Raw genomic sequence first — 12,591 nt, forward strand, 5'->3', positions numbered from 1 at the left:
ATTATTTGCTTCGGAGGTACAGGTCTGTGATTCATCAGTCTTGCACACTTCACAGCGCTCACCATATATATATATATATTTTTTAAAGTAAGATATTTTAATTGCACTGGTTAAGATGCCGCTGTGTTAGGTGGCATTGAGGTGGCTGCGGGCATTTGGGGAGTCAGCTAACGAAGTAAAGTTGGAGACACATTTAGTTTGAGTTTAGTGGGGAACATCTATGTGTTTGGGTCACTTCCACATCAATTTCAGTTGCTGCCGGCCATCCCGGCCTGGAGGCAGCTCCCAGGCCTCCTACCACCCACTGCGCCGTGGGTACGGGGTGGGACATGGTGAAGGGAATGTGTCCCATGCAGGCTGACAGCAGACGCACGGGGGTTGAGGGGAAAACAGGGTTTGAAAGGTGCAGAGCCAGAAGCTGGTCTTCTGGAAAGCTGGAAAGTTCTTATAATCCTCTGACGTATAAAATTACAAGTAGAGGATTTGGTTCTCAGGGCATAGTCAGAACAGAAATCAGGAACATACTAGATAATGCAACATTAATAATTATTAATGTATTTTGATGGATTGAATGCCCCCCCCCCATTTAGACGTTGAAGCCCTAACACCCAATGGGATGGTGTTTGGAGATGGGGCCTTCAGGAGGTAATTCGGTTTAGAAGAGGTCATGAGGATGGGGTCCTTATGATGGAGTTAGCGGCATTACAAGAAGAGACCAGAGAGCTTGCTGTTTTTCTCTTTGCCCTGTGAGCATAGCCTCTGCAAGCCAGGGAGGGCTCTCACCAGAACCCAACCCGGCAGGCACCTGGTCTCAGACTTCCCGGCCTCCAGATCTGGGAGAAGTAAATGTCTGTTGTTTAAGCCCCCCATCTAGGGTATTTTGTTTTAGCAGCCCAAGCTAAGACACACATTATACTTCTTTTTTCTTTTTGAATGGGAATCACTTTAGAGAGAATTGTAATTCTTGCATTTGCAGACCAGAACCCCATAGCAGTACTACGAACAGCAAGCGTGTGTGTGAGGTGGCAAGCTTTATGCATCCCACCCAACGATATTAAAAAATAAATTTCAACCAAGCACATGAGAGGAAATATTGAATTCTTCTACTCTCTCTTTAGAAAATATTACAGAATTATTTTCATTTTGAGATCATCAGAGTCTATAGCCGTATATGTAGGGGCAGATAAAGTATTGTAGAGACCTGCCAGTCAATGAATAGAAATCAGATTATTTTCTGAATTTTACAGGGTTTGTGATGTAATTTGTGTGACTTCTTTTCTCATTCTAAATAATATCCATTTTGTCCCTAATTTTGATTTTGTAAATTGTGTGTTTTTTCTTAAATAGGCCCTCCTCCCAAACTGCATGCATTTCAGGCCCACAAGCCCTGGACCCACTTCTACCAGGAGGAAACGGGAATGAGGGAATGCTTCGCTTTTCCTTCTCACCTCGTCCACACTGAGCTGTGTGTTCTGTTATACTTAACATCTTCTGTCCTGGAAGAGGACCAGATGGCCCCACTCGTTCCCTCCCCGTGTGCCCTGATGGCCTCTGGCCCCCGACCCTACTCACCCACCTCTTCCAGCCCCTCTGTCCCCACCTTGGGATGGCTCTCCCCTGGCTCTCCCCTGTCACCACAAGCACGCTCAAAAGTGCCATCCCCTGATTCTGCCCACCCACTCCCTGCCTTCCTCTGTTTTAGAAGCTTCCTGACTCTTGCCCTCTCTCTCCATTAAATGTTTTGAAGAGAAGCTCCTATATATGGGCCTCTGCTTCCTCATTCCTCCCTGCATTGAGATCTGGTTTCTTGCAGCTTTTGGGAACCGTTCCCTAGAGTTGTCACTGCCGGCCTCTGGCCACTGGTCCTCATCCCAGGGGGCCTCTCAGCTGCCTCTGCCAATGTCTTCACCACTCTCCCTTGCATCCTTTCGGTCCTGGCCCCCATGGCCAGTTCTCCTGGTTCATGTCCTTCCCCCTGACCACTTGATCTCGGTTTCTTTTGCCACTCCCTCTCCTTCCCAGGTTCCCTTAAGTACCTACCAGTGTCCCCCAGGCTCCGGCTGCTTGTCTCCCCATCTCCCACGCTCTTCCTGGATATGCCTGTTGATTCTGTGACAGGTCTCTGCTTGACTCTGCAGTGAGATTTCTATTCCTGCGGTCGATCCTGAACTTTGTAGCCACGTTTCCAGCTTTCCATGGGAAAGCTCTAACTGCTTCTCATACCTACCATCTTCACAAATGAAGATCCTCCTCCCCATCCTCCCCAAACCTCTCCTCCCTCTGTGTTCTCCATGGTGGAAGGTGCCACTGTCAGTCACCCAGGTACTCTTGGAGCTTCCTTGCTTACCTCCTTCTCTCTTGCTTCTCATCACCAACCATTAACCAGCATGACTTATCTTACTTTTCAGTCAGGTGTTCTTTTTTTCAAAAAATATTTTATTTATTTATTTGACAGAGAGAAAGAGAGAGCACAAGCCGGGGGAGGGGGATCAGCAGAGAGAGAGAGGGAGAAGCAGACTCCCCACTGGGCAGGGAGCCTGATGCGGGGCTTGATCCCAGGACCCCAGGATCACGACCTGAGCCGAAGGCAGACGCTTAACCAACTGAGCCACCCAGGCATGCCTCAGTCAGGTGTTCTTAATTTTTTTTGAATCATTAAACCTCTCGGCAGCATGGTGAAGACTTTGGATTGCTTCAAGAATAATGCTTTTTAGGGGCGCCCGGGTGGCTCAGTCGTTAAGCGTCTGCCTTCAGCTTGGGTCATGATCCTGGGGTCCTGGAATCGAGTCCCGCATTGGGCTCCCTGCTCAGTGGGAAACCTGCTTCTCCCTCTCCCACTCCCCCTGCTTGTGTTCTCTCTGTCAAATAAATAAAATCTAAAAAAAAAGAAATAATAATGCTTTTTAGAGCATAAAATACAATACAAAGGATCACAAAGGAAATATTTTTTTGGAAATATGGTTTATGAAATTATAAAAAGTTTTGATATAGTAATACATGTAATAATGCACTAATATAGTATTAAATACTCAGATCCAATGTCAGGTCTAATTACCATTATTTTAAAGTAGTGATGAACACAAACGATAGTCAGAGATACTCGCTGAAATGTGAAGTGAAAAATCTGTGATTTCTATTGATGACAGAGCCATAAATATTGCTAATGTTGCTATAGTAGGGTTTTTATATTAATCATCAGAGAATATGATACATTTTAGTAAGAGAAAGGTAAAAATAAAGATATAATGTTTCTCCCCTACAAGATTACAAACCCCTTGAGTTCTTTCCAGGTTAAGAATGCCTGCTTTAAAATGATCTCCGGCACTTGCCTCCTCTTTTCTGTTCCTGCTGCCACTGACCTAATTAGGGTCCTCTGTCTGCATGGAATCTCCACAGGCCCCTGATTGGCTCCTCCCCTCCCTTTGAAGCCTGATTTTATTATTGCCCTCTGCCCAGCATACCTGAGCCGAACCCCCCCCATCCCGTCCCCTAAACTGGGTGCTGAGTATCAGGCCTTGTCTCCTCAGTAGAGCTCAGATTCATCTACCTTCTCCACCTGGCTTGACCGCCTCACTTGTCCATTAGATGGCTCACAGCCACCTTGCTCCTGCCCTAACTTTGCCTCACCCATCCTTCCAGAAGCACAGATGTCTCTAAAACCCAAATCTGATACGACACTCCATTGTTTCCAATCCTCTCCCCATCTTCAGTATAAAATTTGGGTTCCTTAGCATCCTGTGGCTTCTGCCCACCTTTCCACCCAGCTCCTGCAACTCTGTTCCAGTCACCTCTCACTTCTGGAGTCACCCAAACTGGAGGATAATTGGGGGTTAGAGCAAGGGCTCTGGAGCCAGACTGCCTCAGTTCAAATCCTGGCTGCACCACTCATTACGTGTGTGACCTTGAAAAAAATCACTCCATCCTCCGTGCCTCAGGGACCTCAGCTTTAAAATGGAGCCATAAGAGCGCTTGCCCCACAGGGTTGTGAGAAACACACACAAAGTATTCAGAATGGGGGGGGGGCATGATGTATAGAGAAGCTCAACGACAGAGGGACCCTGTTATTATTTAATGTTTGCCTCATGAGGAATGGACTTTCTCACGTTTTCTGCTTGGCCAATGGTCCTTTCAGACTCGGCTCAGGCATCTCCTCCTCCTGAGAACCTTCCGGAACCTGGGCTGGCGGGGCTGGGCGAGGCTCTGGGCTCTGTGGCCCCCACCAACCCATCACTTAACTGCATCCCGCACAGAATGTGTGGTCCTCTGGGTGCGGGATGTGGCTCCCTCCCTTTGTAACCCAGGAACTGCACAGGGTGGGTGTTGAGAGGCTGAATGGATTAAAGAGAGAATGCAAATCAAAGGACAAAGTGTTAAAACAAAGAGGAGCCAGTTCTCTCCTATTCTCCTGACAATTTGCTTTTCCAAGTATCATATACAGCGTGGACTTACCTGACCGTTTTTCTGAGAGGTCCTGTCTGTAGTGAGCACTTCCCTGGCCAATTCTTGGGCCTGATAGCATCAGGCTTCTGAAAAAGAGGAAAAACCTGCAGTGTGTGGGGGGAGGGGGGTGCACAGGTCGCAGGGCGACTAGGAAGCCCTCAGCCTGCTCCTCAGGAAACAGACATCCAAGGACAGGATAGTCACTTAATACTCTTTTAGCAAAGGAGACTACAACAGAGAGAGCAAGAATTGAAGCATAGTTTTAAGAACGGAAGAGAAAAACCTGCTGTGTGAGCCCTGGTGGAGGGCATATCCAGAGTGGTGATGACCCTGACTTTAGTCAGAGCTGTCCTCATTCTTTCCTTTTCAAACATGATAAAATAATTCATGTTTCTTGGGAAAAGGTGAAACAATGCAGAAGGGTAGAAAGTAAAAACAAACAAAACCCCCAAACTGCCTATTCCCCATGGCAATCTCTGCTTCTGTGCAGATTTAAAAACACACCCAGGGAAGCTTGCAGTTGTGTTCAGTAGGGCTACAGCCATGCTCAAAAAATCAGAAATGTAAAATTACGCCTGGATTTGTCCAGAGAGACAAAATGGATGGAAATGCTTACCACACTTTTTTTTTTTTTAAATAGCGGAAGGAAGAAACGATTTAAAATATGACACGTACCAGGAGCCCTCTCCATCAGAGATGGTCTGCGGTGTTGACTTTCGGCTGCGCCCCCCCTCGCGGTGACCCCGGGAGAAACGGCCCCCGCTCCGAGCGCGGTCGGGAGGGCCCCGCATTCGGGCCGCCCTGTGCGGTCAGGCCGCCTACGCCGGGGCCGCCAGGGTTCAAGTTCGAAAGGCCGGGGTCGGAGGCCCGCGGTGGGACGAGGGAAGGCTCGCGGCTTCAGGGCTGGGCTGGGCGCGGGGACCTGGCCGCCGAGGCGGGAGGAGGGACGTGGGCCCCGGTGCCACCTTCCCTGGCAGCCCCGTCCCTCGTGCCCCCGGTGCGGGCAGGCGCGGGCGAGGCGAGGCCCTGGGCGCCGGGGCGGAGGCCGGCAGAAGCCACAGCGCGGCGAGCGGAAAGCCCGGAGCCGGGAGGGCAGCCCCGGCCGGGTCTAAACTAAAACCCGGCCTCCCGGCCGAACAAAGGCCTCTTGCGAGGCGCAGCAAGGCGGGCGGCCCGGGGTGCTCCTTGCGGGCGCTTCTGGGGCCGCGGGGGGGCGGGGGGCGGGCCCAGACCCTCCTTGGCTGGGGTGTCATTGCCAACACCCGCTCGGGGTGGACCAGCCTGCCCTCAGCCAGCACCCGCATCCTTTGCTTCCAGGCGTCTCTCTCTCTCTCTCACCCTCGCTTGCGGGTGAAAGATGGATTGGCTGTGGTACCTTTGTTCCCGGAGTGCCCAGCCCGCAGTGCGCACACAGTTTTCAGACAGGCAGGGCTGAGACCCATCTTCCTCTTTGGGGAGGAAGAGGGTTTAAAGGAAAGGAGCCCTTGGAAACCAATTTGCTCTAACAGTGTTGTCGGGGGCAGTCCACAGAGGGTTCTCCCCCAGAGGCGGTCCTGGTCACCTCGTGCCCGCCAAGGAGGAGCTAGCTGGCTTTCTGCGGGGTGGGAACACCTTGATCCGCTCCCGGGCTTCACCTTGGACTAGTCAGAGCGACCGTTGTCAGCTTTAAAATGCTCCAACTCCCACGTGGATTAAAAAAGAAAAGGGTCGCGGCGCCTGGCTGGCTCGCTCAGAAGTACAGCAGGCAACTTTTGATCTCAGGGTTGTGAGTTCGAGCCCCACGTTGGGTGTGCAAAAATAAAAATTCGTAAAAAAAAGAAAATCGTCAGTAGGAAAAGCAAAAACATTTGGGAAGTAAGGAAAGTAAGCACTAACGGGGAGCAGAAAACATGCTAGAACAGAAAATTCTTCTAATGTTTAATTTTAAAGTCTTTTAAATAAAGTGTTTCTGTTGGGGTTATAAATGATTTTATTTTATTTTTTATTTATTTTTTAAGATCTTGTTTATTTGACAGAGAGAGACAGCGAGAGAGGGAACACAAGCAGGGCGAGTGGGAGAGGGAGAAGCAGGCTCTCTGCCGAGCGAGCAGGGAGCCCGATGCGGGGCTCGATCCCAGGAAACTGGGATCACGACCGGAGCCGAAGGCAGACGCCCAATGACTTAGCAACCCAGGAGCCCCGGGGTTATAAATGATTTTAAACAGCTAGCGGGCTTTCGGCCTCCAAGCGGTTGCCATTGTTTATGCTCCTCATTGGCTCACTGCTGCCTCCCTGTGTCTGATCTGAAAATCACAACACAGTTTTCTGCTTCACAAATAAATGGTGGATCCCCCTCGCCCCACCAGTGCATTAACTCCCATGACAATAAATCACACAGAATTAAAGCAATGCTTAAGCTTGTTAGTGAGAGCTGTATGACCCAGGTGAGGTTTTAATAAGTCTTTCGTTTTAGAAGACATCATTATATCACCTTTTTTCTTTTTTTCAATTCATCCTGCCTTTGCTGGGAGGATACATTTAAAATTTAATCCTTAGAGGGAGGGGTTATGATTATACTATCAATGTAAGTCTTACTAATGCTACCCCCTTGCAGAGAAACCACATGACTTATTCACTGATGTGCATTACATTATATTTTATACCGTTCAATAAAAATCCTATATTCAGGATGATCGAAAGTTTGCACAAAAATCTCTGATGTGAGATAATTTCTGAAAAATGGCTCAAACAAATACACATCAAAGTACAACCTCCTTGTGCTCACCTGCTACCTTTGTCTTTAGTGAGCCGACAGGATCCCCATCTTGATGTGAACCAGCCTGCCTCTGTGGGTTTGTACTAAGCACCAATTCTTCCTGTTTCTTGCTCATCCATGTAGTTTATTCCAGTTGCCTCTTGCTTCATAGAAACTGGGAGCCACACAGAATATCATGTTGTCCTGGATGGAATTTGGAAAATGCCTTCCATCCTGAATAGATCAAGGGATTGCTCCCTCTTGCAGAAACATCACCTGCCTGGAGGAGATGGCCACTTGATCCTAACACTCATCCCAGATTCTTTCTATACTGCAGGGGCAGCCCTAGTGTCACTCACTTCCCAAAGTCACCTGCCACCTGCAACATTCTGTGGTTCCTGAGTGCTTGTCTGTGGATCTTATCGATTTTTCGCTGCTCAATCCAAAAATAGCTCTGAGGGAGACGTGGGCTTTACCTCCTCCAAAGTAATCAAACAGATCTAGTCAAATTTCGTTCCCACATAGGATGCTGTAGCTTCCCGAAGGTAAATTCTCTTACACCCAACCCCATGTCTGCTCCCAAAGGGAAGCTGTGAAGGGTATGGAACGGATAGCCTGTATTAGCGAACACATCAAGTTTGTGTGCCCACCTGGGTGATGTTGAACTTGTTCTTCTCTCTGGCTGGAACTCTGTTCTCAAGTCTTGTTATTAAGATCTCAGATAAAATAGTTTCTCCATGACCTGATTTCATTTTAATAGCACTTAGCTGAATTTGTATTATGTGCTTATTTGTATGATGAGTATTTGTCTGCGCCCTCTAGAATGTCAGCATCATAAGAGCAGGGAAGGTCTTTGCTTTGGTTAACATTGAATCCCCAGCACTTAGAACAGTACTTAGTGCATATGCTCAATAAACGCTTTTAGAATAAATAAAGAATAATGCAGAGTTTCCCTAACCATCATCTTAGCTCTTGAGATCAGGAGCCATATCTTATAATTTCTGCTCTTCTCCACAATGCCTGGCATGGCATAACATGTGCGGTTGGATTTGTAAAAATGCTTGTTGAGTGGGGTTGCACAGGAGAAGGGGTGCGTGTCAAATCCTCAGATGGGTCAAAGGCAGAGTGGAGCGGGACCCCACCTTTATGGAGGGCACGACGGCCGTACTAGGCTTGCAACGTGGCGCTGGGTGGGGAAAGTAAGAATAAGGTAGTGCACCCACAATAGGCCACTAGGCCTTCTAGCACTTTTGTCTGTCTTGGGTTCTATTTTCCCATCATCGTGCAGTTCAGAATTTTACAGGTGTGAATCAGAGAATGCCAGAGGGGCCTCTAGAAAATGTATGGTGACGGGGATGTTGGGATTTTGTGGTGCTGGACTGGCTGCTGAACAGATTCAAGTTTTCCAGTTATTGATTCATCTTGCAAAAGACTTACCGAGCACCTGCTTTGTGCCAGGCATTACGCTAGGTGCTGGGGACCCCCATGCTGTTCCCAACTTGACAAGGAATGTCAAACACGGCGAGGATTCCTGATTCGTATATTGTAAGACTACAGGATCGTATGCTAAACCCTGTAGCCCTTCTGTTTAAAATGCCCTATAGCCCCTCTGTTTAAAAATGCCTTAGCAGGTCACCTCACAGTGCTATTCAACACTCACCTCTCTGGGGCTGCTGTTTGCTAAGTAATTTGTGGGCTGCTGGGTTGGGAGGGCTCCTTTGGGAGTTGCTATCCTTTTTGACACTTAGCAGGCAGAAGAGTGAAGAGCATCCCCTGCCCCCCCCCCCCCCCCGGCATTCCTTTGTCTCTCACACTGTGGGGAAGGAAGAGAGTCTCCTGTAATGTCAATTTTTAATTCCTTTTGGTTGGTGATGAAATAGAAGAGATCGGCCCTATGGCTCCTCTGTACGTCTGTGTATGTATTAGTATTTATCAGTCATTAAACTTCTACGTTAGTCTGTAAGCCATAATGCTGACGATTGTATTCTTAAACGAATGCATGCAAATACACCGAGGAGCCGGACAAAGACAGTATTGAATACATTCATTAATAAATAATCTCAATACTATGCATTTGCAGGCTGAAAATTTTTTTTAACTTCAAAGAAGAGCTTTCATATCTATGATCTCATCTCATACTACATATTATTATTTTAAAAGTCCCCTCTAGGAACAGGTTGTTCCGTGCATGCAAAGGCAGGCCGGGTGAGGATAATGAAGCCCCGCCTTAGGCTACCTGACGTCCCTCCGCAGGGCAGTCCAGCGCGCAGGCCCATCGGGTCTCATGGGGTCTCTCCAGGCTGGTTTAAAAACTAAAGGCAAAGATGAAAAAGTACGCTAATTTCAAAATGCGCTGGGAGCACACAGACGCTCGGGGCATGAACAGGGGAACTAAGGAAATGAGGCTCCTTTCAGGACCGACTTTGGAGATTGTACAAACAATGAGAAATAGATGACTTCAAACTCCTGTCAGGCATCCAGAAAGGCCAGAATTGGAAATCTCTGCTCTCCTGGGGTTGCCAAGCCAGTTCCTGTTTACCCTATCTACAGCTGTGACATTTTTTCCTGTCTTCCACAATTTCTCCAGGAGTGTGCCTTCATTTTCAGGAAGATGAATATATTTTCACCTCATCGTTTAGCTTTTCCTGTTAGGCTTCCTTGGGAGCGAAAACCCCATGTCACTGTTTCCCTAAGGTTGAGCTGTGGTTATGGAAGTGCCCTCCTCTGAATTTGTTAGAGGGACATTTTAAAAATAACTCAAGTAGAAGTAAAAAAAAAAAAAAAAAAAAAAATCCCTGCTGGTGAGACTCTCCCCCAACGCTATCTATGTTGTCCGAATGCCAAGCCGTGGTGTTTGTACTTCACAAAAATTCAGGCCGCGTCGCCTTCCCTTGAGTGGACACTGTAGAGATTGCTTCAGAATCTCCTACCGGGCTGTCTGATGGGTTGACCGGGCACTGTGGGTGGTGGTGGATTCTTCCACCCTGATGACTCAACCAAGCAGAAATAACTAACCTGTGATGAACTATTTTAATTCTTGTATTTTCCAGGGTAAGTGGAAGGACTTGTAACCCAGTTTACAACCACCAGTGGGTCCCACCACGCTGCCGCCCCTGCTTTGACACAGCTTAGTTTCTCGCCAGATACCATGTGCCCTTTGAGAATCACTCTCCCCTCGCCTGCTGTCTTGCATGATTGTAGCAGCCTGGCCTGCACCTCTGCATGCAGTGGGCACTCAATAAATACTGAATGAATGCAGCTTAACATCTATCATTTGGTCTCTGGGGGGTGTCTCAGTTTCCTCTGTGTAAAATGAGAGTATCGGCAAATGATTGCTTATATTTCTTCCAGTTTTAACATCCTCCGAGGCCTTTTGGATGGCCATTTTAAATTACCTCCCATTATGAAAGCTGTTTCCAAGCAACAGAACAGTATTTCCGGACTCCTTGCCTGACCTCTTCAGCCCACAAAGATGTTGCTCCCTGAGCCTGCCCCACAATATTATCTGTAATGCATATTTATTTATTACCTAGTGATAGAGCTCCAGGTTGTTATTCAGCTTTTCTTCGGTGTGGGTCCTGTCCTTGCGATTAAAGTGTAAGCTTCCCAAGCCAGATACTATCTAAAATGAGCTCAGTATTTGTTAAATGAATGAATATTATAACAAGGAATAATCTTCATTCTATCTAGAGGGAATTCTAGGCTTAAGGGAAGCAGAAGAATCCAGGGTGAATCCCAAATTCGTGGCTTGGGAAACCTGGTGTGTGATGAGCTGTTCTTCAAGACAGGGCAGGTTTGGGGGAAGGAGAAGAGATGAATTTCTTTTTTTTTTTTTTTTTTAAAGATTTTATTTATTTATTTGACAGAGAGGCAGCAAGAGAGGGAACACAAGCAGGGGGAGTGGGAGAGGGAGAAGCAGGCTCCCCGCTGAGCAGGGAGCCCGATGCGGGGCTGGATCCCAGGACCCTGGGATCCTGCTTTGTACCCAACGTGGTAGTTGGCACCTTAAAAGTTGCTCAGTAAAGAGATGCTGAGTAAATGAATGAATCGTTTGTGTTCTAGATTCTACCAAATCAAATCAGAGACTGCTCTCTGATTTCCAGGATGTGTTATTTGAAAAAGGGCTATTAATGTTGGGGAAAGCTTTCTCAGAGAGTTCCTAATTTATAGAGTCTTTCATTTTATTATTATTATTTTTTAAGATTTTATTTATTCATTTGAGAGAGAGCACAAGCAGTGGGAGAGGCAGAAGGAGAGGGAGAAACAGACTCCCCACTGAGCAGGGAGCCTGATTCGGGGCTCATCCCAGGACCCTGAGATCATGACCTGAGCTGAAGGCAGATGCTTAACCGACTGAGCCACCCAGGTGCCCGAATATAGAGTCTTAAAAAAAAAGGGGGGGCATCATGATTTCCAACTTCAGAGATTTTGCTGAGCATTTCAAACATTTCGTTTGAATGTTTGATTCTACCCACCTGAATAAACAAGTGGAGATAGAATCTGGGACCAAATGCAGCTGCTGCTTAGTCCTCCCCCACTGCTCCCCAGCTCTGATCACTTCATCTCCACATGGCATGGCCCAGGGTCTCTTCCGGAGCTTCCCTAAACAAGTTCTATGGGATTCCAGGCCCATCTTGTGAACACCTCCTGGGTGGAATCTTGTATCAGCTTGAGTGGGACCTTGACCTTCCTCATCATGCAGGGTGTGGCCCTGAAAAAACCCACCTGCTGCTGGCTCATCAGGCAGGCTCAGTTCCCTTGTGTCCTTCAGATGTGATTCCTCTTCTATCTTGATATGAATCAGGAAATTGACATCCCCAGAATGATTACAAGAGGCAGTGAACGAGATTCACCCTTGTCTGACTAGTTTTAGGAAATGGCCTGGTCCTTGAAGAGAACTGCCCTTCCTTGAAAGGTGTGGGTGCTTTTCTCCAGACTGGCCTACCAGCCCCAAGCAGGTGGGTCCCTAGGCACTTTCTGTGGCTTGGCAGTCCTCCCTCCTCCCCATTGATCCAGAGCACTCGCACCACAAAAAACCACATTATTCCCTCTTGGAGAGGTTGCACCTTGCCTCCAAGATAAAGTCTGGATGCTGGCATCAAATTGTATCTGAGGGAGACCTCATTCCCTTCCTTCCGCCTTTGCCCTCATGCTCTGCTGTGTGGCTCCCCGGGTGAGGATGCATTATGTAAGCCTGTATCCAGGCCAAACCTTTCAAGGGGTGAGCTTCTTGATACAAGGGGGGGTTCTGTTAGATGTTGCTAAATAAACCAAATGCCAAAAAGGTGTTAATTTTGGTGTTAATTGTGTAGTTCATAACCCTGTGGACGGATAAACCATTACTCAACGGCGGGGGCCGGGGGCAGAAAGAGAGAGAGAGGGGGAGGGAGGGTGGGTGCTGGAGATGGATAAGCTTT

General features: G+C 47.8%; 1 long non-coding RNA gene across 1 annotated transcript in view; it reads right to left on the reverse strand.

Annotated features, from left to right (window-relative positions):
- Positions 1-5,438, reverse strand: part of LOC116632648 — a 16,990-nt gene extending 11,552 nt beyond the window's left edge. Inside the window, exons 1-2 of the long non-coding RNA XR_004299481.1 lie at positions 5,116-5,438; positions 4,450-4,526 (exon numbers count right to left, since the gene is read on the reverse strand). This is a non-coding gene — a long non-coding RNA (uncharacterized LOC116632648). The remainder of the gene's footprint in view (positions 1-4,449; positions 4,527-5,115) is intronic.
- Positions 5,439-12,591: the final 7,153 nt, after the last annotated feature.

The sequence above is a fragment of the Phoca vitulina genome, unplaced genomic scaffold, assembly GCF_004348235.1.
Source record: "Phoca vitulina isolate PV1807 unplaced genomic scaffold, GSC_HSeal_1.0 scaffold7, whole genome shotgun sequence".
Taxonomy (NCBI): domain Eukaryota; kingdom Metazoa; phylum Chordata; class Mammalia; order Carnivora; family Phocidae; genus Phoca; species Phoca vitulina.